Source organism: Cydia splendana, unplaced genomic scaffold (genome assembly GCF_910591565.1).
Source record: "Cydia splendana unplaced genomic scaffold, ilCydSple1.2 scaffold_49_ctg1, whole genome shotgun sequence".
NCBI lineage: Eukaryota > Metazoa > Arthropoda > Insecta > Lepidoptera > Tortricidae > Cydia > Cydia splendana.
This window is the reverse complement of record NW_026946892.1, coordinates 1,120,840-1,131,896: the sequence shown is the minus strand read 5'-3', so window position 1 is coordinate 1,131,896 and position 11,057 is coordinate 1,120,840.

Sequence of the window (11,057 nt, the reverse complement as noted above, 5' to 3'; positions counted from 1 at the left end):
ACTCAACAAAAACTTGTACACAGTCGGGACCCCTATATGAAACATAATCATTTAAACTTTCATCATACGAGCACACAAGTTTAAAAGCAAATGCTACTGGTATGTGTTTTTGAAATACAAATGTATCTGATACTGTAGGATCATTGTCACACCCTTGATAAGTTTCTAATAATGTTTCGGCATCAGCGTAAACAACGAAAGGAACTGATTGTGTTCGTTCATAGTGATTAAACTTGATAGTACTACCTGATTTTGGTAACACTGTAGCTACACCTGCACAATTATGTTTACTTAACTGAGCATTACTATTGAAAAACAATAGGCAATCATCGCAAAAATGCAGTGCACTATGATGTTTCGTTATTTGATTCCTAACAAGTCGAGACAAGTTACTTATTAAGCAATAGTGTGTCTGGTCGTTTTTTTCTAGTAAGAGTAAGTTTATTTTATTTTCTCTTTTAAATGATGATTTGTAAAGAGGTCCAACCACATTTGTGCCTTTTAATCCGTAAACATTTATACTAATGTTATTATTGTTGCGTTCAAACACTGAAATGTCCTGAAAAGTTACCGGAGATGATAAATCTTCTACATTTAAAACATTTTTGAAATGTGGGTAAGAGGTAGTACGATTTACGTTTCGTTTAGCAGGATATAAACCTGCAACGACACTCCAAAGAAAACAAAAATCATCCTTATTTTTTATATTTATACAAGCTTTTTTGTTTTTAATAAATGCAGGTAACTCTATATAACAAGAACCTCGCATCGGTTCGTATTTATTTATGTTTACTTCGACATGAGAATTACTTAAAAACGACCAACCACTGTCTCTATGCTGGAAACTCTCTATTTTGCGCAACAAATTTGCGATGACTGTAGCATATATTGTTTCGAAATCAAAATGTGTATGTATTATTATATTTTTAGTACCAAATGATTTAATTTCTTGTGTGTCATTTTTGCATAAGTAAAATAAACTATAGAGTTCAAAATTGACTTTAACCGAAGTATGTGTTTGAATTGCTTCATTTATCAGGTGTCGCACTTTATTAGAAACTGATTTTAAAAAGTCTGCAGGTAACAAATTTATTTTATGATCATTTGCTATAATTTTATATGTAGCAATTCTAGATCGAAACGCAGACGATATTCTAAAAACATCTTTTATATGTTCTTCGGAAGAATTTTTTTTATGAAGATTGCTGCGCAGATGGCCAACCCATTTACGATTTTCAATAGTAATCGAGCAACTTGAACAAAATGGCATTTTGATGTATTTTATTTGAATTTATTAGACCTTGATGTGTCTATAACATATACGACTCAAAAAAAAAATAAGGGTCACTGATATTTGTATCGTCACTAAAAAAATATATATATATATATATATATATATATATATACAACACAACAACAACAAAACACACATCATAATTTAATATTTTATATATATATATATATATATATATATATGTGTATACAAAATACACATCATAATTTAATATTTTATATATATATATATATATATATATATATATATATATAAAATATTAAATTATGATGTGTATTTTGTTAAAAAATCGCAAAACATAACTTTCGTTATAATTTAGGTAAATATTCTAAAATAAAACTTGTTCCAAATGAAGTTATTAATTTTGTGCCCCTATTTTCATTTGATTTGTATAAAATTAGCCTTTCCACTGTGCAAATAAATTAACCTTATATTACATTATAAAAATTAACTAATTAAAATTAATTATTTTTATGTGCGTAAAACACTGATTCCGTATCATTAAACAGTTTACGAGCACTTTTGAAAAAACCTTGAAGCTTTTTCCACTCGTCTCCGTTGGCATTAATTTGGATTTTTAATGAATTTAGAGCTTTTTGCCAACGATCTTCGCGACCAACGGAAATCGCATCTGCCGTCTTATATACCTTTATTTCAACGTAAAAATCGCCGTCAAGGTGTTTCCGACGAATCACTGACCCATTGGCCACACGCGAAGTCAGTACCGACGGCAGAACAACTGAAGCCTCCTTCTGTCCCGCTGTAGTTGCCTCCTCTTTTGTCAGCAGCCCGAACAAGTCGAAAGATTCATTCCACGGTGATGGCTCCTCATTTCGTTTCACAGATCTATGTAAGAAATAGTATAAAATAAATAAATTGTCCCAAAATAAAATAATGGGTTCTTGAATTGTAGTCCCAAACGACCTTCATAGCTCCATCATTTTTTTTTAAATAAAAAAGTGACTAGATAAAAACTAGGTACTTAACGCCAACCAATTTTTTGAGCAACAAAATTTCTCAAGAATCGAATGAAAAATGCTGAATTTTATACTAAATATTTCAAACAATGCTTACGTTTTAGAAGTAGACGCCTTCTGCTTTTTATTGTTAGAAGCTTTCGTGTCCCCCTCCGCAGATCTGAAAAATATAAATATTAGTTAATAATAGTTCGTGATAATTTAACTACCTTTGTATATCGAAATCAGATATATTATTTTTTCATTTACATGAAACACAAAGTTTAAATCACCTTTTCTGTGCAGGAGTCTTCTGTTTCTTTCCAGTCTGCTCGTTAAAAACCTCCTTTTCCTCTGAGTCCGATCTAAAGAATAAATAATATAAGAATTAATTATCACTCATAGAAAGAATATTTTTAATAGGAAACAAATGAAATTGTAACAATAATCATAATTACCTCTGTGCAAGGTCCTTAGTCTTGGAATTCTTCTTGCTTGTCATACAGGACATGTATTCGCAGGTTGAGTCATATTCTGAGTCCGACCTGATAAAAAAACAAAATTGTTATTTAAACTACCTATATTTGCATATACTTTGCAAAAATACAGTATTCAATAATTTAAAAAGAAGTTATGTAAAACTAAATGGTTAACTTACTTACATGGTTATTAAATTATTTGCACTGGAATAGTCTTCAAATTTAATCTTGATAGTTCTTCACCTCAGGATTGTCACAACAATAATGAATTATTAAAATTAAATTATAAAAAAATTAACCTTGCCGTCAAACGCTAGGGTTGTCACAGTTATTTTAAGCCTTAACTTTACTGCATTTAGTTTTCTTATTTCATACTTCTTTTAAAGTATTTTTTAATTTATAAAGACTTGTTTGAAATTTTATGCAATGGTTTAATAGTCTTTGGAAGAAAAAAAAAATCATTTTTAAAATTAAAAAAAATCGGGCTTATTGCTAGATCGCCTGTTGTTTACCTCTAAGTTAATCAATTTTATTCTCTGTACTAGTTTATATAGAGTGTTCCGTAAAAAGTATTTGTATTGTATTGTATTGTAATAATAGGTGCTAATACTTTTGGACAAGGCTGTATAATTTACCTGTTGGTCCACTTCCCTGCTTGACCAAAATCTAGGTATAGCACGTAGATAATAACATCTCTGTAAGATCAAAATTGATGGAATATTGTGTTTAGTTTATAGTTCTAGTATTATTAAGAGTTCAGTTTAACGATACAAAACCTTTTTTTTTTTAATAGAAAAACATTATGGGTTTCAAATTTATAATTATAGACACTTTTTTTTTAAATTTATTATATAGACTTCCAGTTTGCATTCACAAAGGAAAGATAGACAAACATACATTCGTAATAAATGCTTCATGTACAACCCTATTCCCACATTGCATCACACTAAAGTTTCATGTTAACAACTCGTGTAAGTAATAAGAGTCTCAATCGCGGACCGACTCAAATGCATGCTCAGCGGTATGCACACCGGCAGGTTAAAGGTTCGAAATGTAATAGAGTAGAATTCCGCTCACATATAATAATATAACTTTTTTTTTTACCTTTTACATTGAAATTAAATAGTATTCGATTTTCTTATTGTAATTTAATTAAATTAATATTATATTATAATAATATAACTTTTTTTTATTACTATTGTAATAAATTTTACTGTATAAATTCATATTAATATGTAATAATCTGTATCACTTAAAATGCAATAATCTAACTTTTTAATTCGAAAATCATCATCATCAGCAGTAGCATTATATTATCCTAAATGTCTTTATTATCAAAATAGAATAAAAATTATAAAAATATTGTTCAATTATTCTTTATATAATGTAATTTAGTTTTATACTTAATTACATAAAATATTATTTTATAGGGTAAGGTAAGCTCTACAAATTATAGAGAAATCGATGATGAAATTTTAAATAATGTTTTAAAATAAGTCTCTATTTGTTTTGTCAATTTGATTATTATTTATTTATAAAGGCTTCTAATAGTTTTTCATAAAATAATAGAGAAATGTAAGACCGTAAAGTAAATATTATATAGTTGTAATATCGACTCCATGGATCTAAACAACAATCTTTTACCGAGTAACTCAAATGCGTGCTCAGCAGACCTACAGGTTCGAAATGTAGAAGAGTAGACATTCCTCTCTCATAAATTTATTTTTACTCTTTGTATCTAAATAGAAAATAATATGGTATTCGATTTTCTTTATTTTTTAATAAATATGTTTTATTGCTAAAATAATCTGATTTAATTTTTTTAAATTCGAAAATGATAATTATCGTCTTATCATTTATATAATATGTTTATATTTATAATATAATAAAATCAAATTATAATGAGTGTAATCTACCATTGTAATTTGATTTTGTTTTATATTTCATTACGTAAAAAAATATCTTCAAATCACAGAGAAATTAATTTTATAATTTGATATAGTGTTTATTTTAAGTTTGTCTTTTAAATAGTGTTTTGTAGTAAATTCTTATCTATTTGTTGAAAACCTCTCTTTTTTCAAAAATTAAAGAAATATAAGTCTGTAAAAATATATACATATAATTGTAACGTCGACTCCATGGATCTAAACAACAATCCTTTATTGACGTCATACATAAATTAATTGAGTTTACCAATCAGAAGCTCTGTCCTACATCGCGCTTTTAAAGTTTTTGCAACTAACTGCATATATACATTTTTCAATTATGATTTGTCGGAGATCCCGCTGCTGTCAACCGGAGCTAGCTGGGTGATCCTAGCACACAAGTTTCTGCCGGGGACTACCTCCCTGGGACTTGCGTCTTGACATGAAGGCTGGCCACCTTTGTGTTGAGCTGTGCTATTAACCAAACATGCAATCGAACGAACAGGAGAATCCATCACTATGCCGGTTGATAGTGTAAGGAGGACCCTAAGCAAAGTACGTCAAACGCGGCTTTCTGCCGGGGACCGCCTCCCTGGGAGCTGCATCATGTCATGAGATTGGCCAACTCTATGATGTGTTGTACTTTATCACACACGGCAATCTAAAGTCTAATTTGTACTATAGACTGAAGAATGCTGTCAGATCCTCTGCCAGGGCTCATACGCCTTGGGGGTCTACGTGTCCACAGAGACTGATCAGCTCTGTGACATGGTGTGTTTTGTTGCTTTTAACAATTGGTAAGTCTTATTTAGAAATTAAGTTCAGTAAAAAAAAAAATATCAATATCAAGATTTGTAATAATCACGTTTTATGATCATAGATTATTCTGATTCGGCTGTAATGCGTATTATCTAAGCATGTGACGTTTGTTTTCGTCAAAGTAAAGAGTGTTTTTGTTAAGTAACGTTAAAAATTGATAAGTGTAATTGAGAAATTAATTTCAGTAAGTAATAAATACATCAATTGAGATTTTATAAATAAAAAATATTTACACAGATCATACTGATTCGATTGTAAAGCGTATTCTGATTTAGTATCTAAGCGTTTGACGTTTGGTTTAGACAAACCATGTTAAGGCATTACAATTATAAAATATTTAATGTCAACGTTTAGGTTTTAAGCCTTCAGTACAACCTGTGTCCTTAAGGCTCATACCCTAGTCCAACAGAGGACTGATGTACCTTACATCCTGTACTTCGATTAAATATTTAAGTTTAAATGCTTTGACATTTTGTGTCTGTAAACTGCTACTTGACTTAAACATTCCTTATTTAAAACAATTTAAACGCGAATCGAGATCTCTAGGTGTCTAAGGGCAAACTGTTAAATCTTTCGTGGTGTATATTGGATATTTTAGATCATTTAACCCTTTCTTGCCTTAACGAGACAGAAACCAAGCTGTTTATAAGACCACTTTCAACAAAAACTTTCGTAAAACGCATAGAGCGAACGCAGTGAGCGGCCAAATGCGGTTACACGAAAGTTTTTGTTGAAAGTGATCTTATGAACAGCTTGGTTTCTGTCTCGTTAAGGCAGGAAAGGGTTAAATGATCTAGAATGCCCAATATACACCTACTGATCTATCCTGTGCTTTTTGTATCCAGTTTGTCCCTGCGACTTTAACTATCTCGTCTAACCATCGCGTGTATGGTTTGCCGCTGTTACGCTTTCCTGGTGGTCCTGGCCATGTCGTTACTTGTTTTGCCCATCTATTGGACTTCATCCTGGCGACATGTCCTGCCCATCTCCATTTTTGTTTTTTTGCGTATTTGAGCGCGTCTATCACGTTAGTTTTGGATCTAATAATGCTGTGCTTGATTTTCTGGATTTTTCTAATATTTGTCATACTCCTTTCCATACTTCACATTCCACTATTCACTTCACTTCCATATTTTACTCATATAGTGTTTAATTTCTTGTGTATTTATCTTGAGTTATATTACACGTGTGATGAAATAAGTCATTGTCTGTTTTATTTATTTAGTAATTAACTGTTGTAATCGACACTTACATCCCGATTTTTATTGATTTCTATAACGTTATCATGCAAACTCGGCATAACTAAACCATTAAGCGTTGCTGTTAACGCTGTATCAAAACGATCTTCTAGCCTTACACTACCATGTCTGACTAAATTCAAATATGAAGTAGAGCTCGCTGAAATATCTGGCCCCTATTTCACCACGGTGACAGGTGCGACAATTGTCGACATTACTGTTACTGACGTCACAGGCCTCCATAGGCTACGGTAATCGCTTACCATCAGACGGGCAGTGTGCTTGTTTGCCACCAACATGTTAATAAAATAAAAACTCCATTATATGGCCAAATAATAAGTACTTATTTTGCGAAGCTAATGACAATTTTCACAAGAAACACGACAATTGTCACGAAATTCCTACACATAACTCATTTGCTGTCAAGAATTACCGACAATTGTCGTGTTTCTTGTGACAATTGTCATTAGCTTTGCAAAATAAGTACTTAGTATTTGGCGATATAATGGAGTTTTTATTTTATTAACATGTTGGTGGCAAACAAGCACACCACCCGTCTGATGGAAAGCGGTTACCGTAGCCTATGGAACCGTAGCCTGTGACGTCAGTAACTGGGATGTCGACAAGTGTCGCACCTGCCACCGTAATGAAATAGGGGCCAGGAGTTAAGTTAAAAGCTAGTAAACAGTAATCTACTCCATAGTCCTCTCTAACTTTCAAGCAGCTTTATTAACTTCTTATGGTATCAATGTGGAGTATAAATAGTCTACTATACATATATCCCAAAACTTTAACGTTTACGTTTTTAAATACAGGGTGACCTTAGCCATTGGACAAACCCTGAAATCCCACATAGGGTTACTTCTCAGAAATGCTCTAACGGTAATTTATTTTTAATTAGAACAAAAGATAAAAAAATAAATTATCAAACAAAGGTTATTTCCAATAATCGACAACAAAAAGAAACATACTGTATTAATCATTGGCAGTGCTTTTGACAATTTGTTTGAAAATGTGCGGCAATGATGACATTTGTCAAAAGTCAGAATCTTATTAATGTCATAAATAAATAAAAAAATCAAAACTAGATGCCACGAATATTCGGCAACTATTCGGTATTCGGCCTATTCGGCCACTTTGCCGAATATTCGGTATTCGGCCGAATGTTGCCTAATATTCGGCCGAATACCGAATATCTGTTGCACCTACCTAAAAAGAAAAATTTCACAAAAAATAACCAAAAACTAGGTATATTTAATATTTAAAATGTATTCTTGGAAAGTGGTTAAATACGAAGGCACGTTTTTGAGCATTTACGGTCTTCTAAAAATACACCTTGGCTATGGAAAAACTGTATTGCCTATCGGTTAGCAGGCTTATTTGAGAATATTTTTCAAAACACAGAAGGTAAAAATCTTTTCATTTGTGGCCTAAACGATCATTACAGTGAAACAAGGAACCACAATTAGAAAAGTGCGATTATCTCGAAAACCACGAAACTTTTACTAGACTTATAAGTGCATTTTCTGGACCAGCCTAAGGTGCCCTGTCGATGGATAGAAGGTTGTCCATTAATTACTGGGCACCCTGTATGTATGTTTGTTCACGATTATCTCGCGTTTGACTAAACCGATTTTGATGCGGTTTTCTGATGGGTAGGTATTTGTTATTGTGAAGAAGGTGTTAGTATACATGGATGGTAGGATATAATTGGACCCGGTAGGTGGCGCTGCTATCGGTATACCTATCGTCAAAGGAGATCGTCGAGTTTGGGCCCGGAGTAAAACTATTACGTATATTGTACAGACTATTACAGTAATTAATTATATATGCATTTTATTACTGATAATGATATACTATTGGGTAAAAATGAAACGGGAATTAGAAATACATAATTAAAAGAAATTATATTATTCATTTCCGTAAATCAATGTATATTAACAAAAGCCTTGCCGTCGTCAACATCTTTATTAGCATTGACATAACGCTCAACTTCACACAAACCGTGAGGTGTTTTCACTAAGGAGTTATAAAATCTCATTACATTAAACTATAAGATGGGTAGCCATAAGTCATAGTTGACATAAGTGCGTTTCGATACTATTCAAAATATCAGTAGTGTCATTCATTATTTATTTAATATATACCTACTTTTAAATTCTAAATCGACTGTAAAAATACCTAAAATAAATAGTTAAGAAATATAGTAATTTGACTTTTTATTTAGTTACATAATTTGGAGATTTAAACGAGTTCAGAATACGACGATATCATGCTACTTTTATTTAACGAAACGCAACCATTTTTATCGATCTGTCAAATATTTTCAAGTAACGCCAACCTTAAATAAGCCTTACTTCATTGAAAGAAGATTTAAAATGGATCTGTTTACTCTCCGTAGAAGTAACAATGAACTTCCGAACAAGATGAAAATATAACTTTTTATTGAACGAAGATACGATTTCAGTTTCATTTACATGTCCGACTTTGTCTTTTTTCTTTGAAAAAGCCAAAGCACTTTTACAGAATAGTGTGAGTAGTAGGTATTAGACGTGCGCGCCGGTCGAAAAAAATCAGGCGGCGGCGCGCCACGAAAAAATCCACGGCGGCGGCGTGGGATTTTTCAACTTTTCAATATTAAGACGTATAATGAAAAGTTACGCTTAACCCTTAAGGGGCTACCCCACGCCAATGACCTTCGATCTGTATCCCTTAGTTTTCTAATGTTTTTTGTACCTTATTATATTAACAGCAAGGCTTTAAGCAATATAGTATCCCATATTTACTTCAAAGTTACTACATATTGTCTTCGAGATATTTGGCATCTAAGTTGAACAATTTTAGGCTAAAAAACTGGTTTGCTGGCCATAACTTTTGTGTTAATTAGTTTAAAATTAAAACCCGGGACATCTTTTTCCAGACGTCAAAGACGAACCCAAATATGTAGATTTCGTACATGTAAGATCACCGCAAACTAGATACGAAAAAAGTGTTTTTTAGACAATGTTTAAAAAATTCATAAAAAAATAAGTACTTATTCATTTTTTTCAAAATCCGGTGGACAAAACTGGAGATAAAAGATTGAAAAACCGATAACCGTTTGTCTTATAATTCTATCTGTAGTGCAAAAAAAGGAGATACGATTTAAAACTTGTCAAAAATCGATGAAAACCTCGGGTAGCCCCTCGACAAGGGAAAAAATCTCAAAAACTGTGTTAGTATAATTTTTTTGGTGTTATTATCTTATTATGTGGTTGTTTATTGTAGAAAAATCATGAAAAAAATATATTTATAATAGTTTCGAAAAAAACATACGTATGTTAAATATGTTGGATGTTGCCAGGTTCGGTGTAAATAAAAAGATACGCCGCATAATGAAAAGACGTCCAGTATTTTGGATACATACAGTACTTTATGTGCATAAGGTTTTTTTTGTCAAATTCATGTTTTTTTAATAAATATAGAATAATTGCATTTTTTTATTACAAATACACTTACTGATAATGTCAACTTATGTTATGAATTTTAAAGTCAAACCTATTATTTTTATATTTTTCCAAAAACTTTATAGCTCGTAGGTGTTTTTAAATTTAAAATCAATAAATCATTTATTTACATACAATATATATACAGTGGTACTACTAAACGAAATTAATAACTAGCTTAAATCTAAAATAGGCCCTTGAGGCATTGTACAAAGGATGCTGGCGGCATTTCCTCGCTGTATCGCCATGCTGATACGTTGTGCGAGGTAGCCGCCAGCTCTCAAAGTTTTTTACACTTGTCGCTAAGTTATTAACAGGGAATGGTAGGATTGCCCAAAACCTTTAAGTGATCCTTAGACATCATCATCATACGAGCTGTATTTGAATACCAAATTGACGTGGTCAATGTTGGCGAAAACCCCGGATATCTTTGCCCACCCTCTAAAACGCAAAAAAAATGGGTAAAAACAAGATATAAATATTTTTTCTTCAAATAAACTAATGCGTTTGATCACAATGGACGTGCTGAGCAAAAAAAAGTCATATGATGTGATTCTTTGTTTGAGAAATTCGTGTTTTTTTTTAAATGCGGGCAAAGTTGGTGATAATGACGGTACCTACTCTTCGAAGGCCGCAAAAATATGTGACATGCTCTGCTCTTATGGCTCTATAAATAAGATCGTGTCAGATATTTTTGCGGCCTTCGTTGTGTTGTGTAACACAATTTGCAGGTGACTGTATATTTAGAATAATTATTTTATTAAGTTTCAACGAAAATTTCAAGTTTAGTACGAAAATACTTCAGATATGCAATATACACAAAATGTAGACCTAATCGAAATAAAACATTGCTTTTTATAG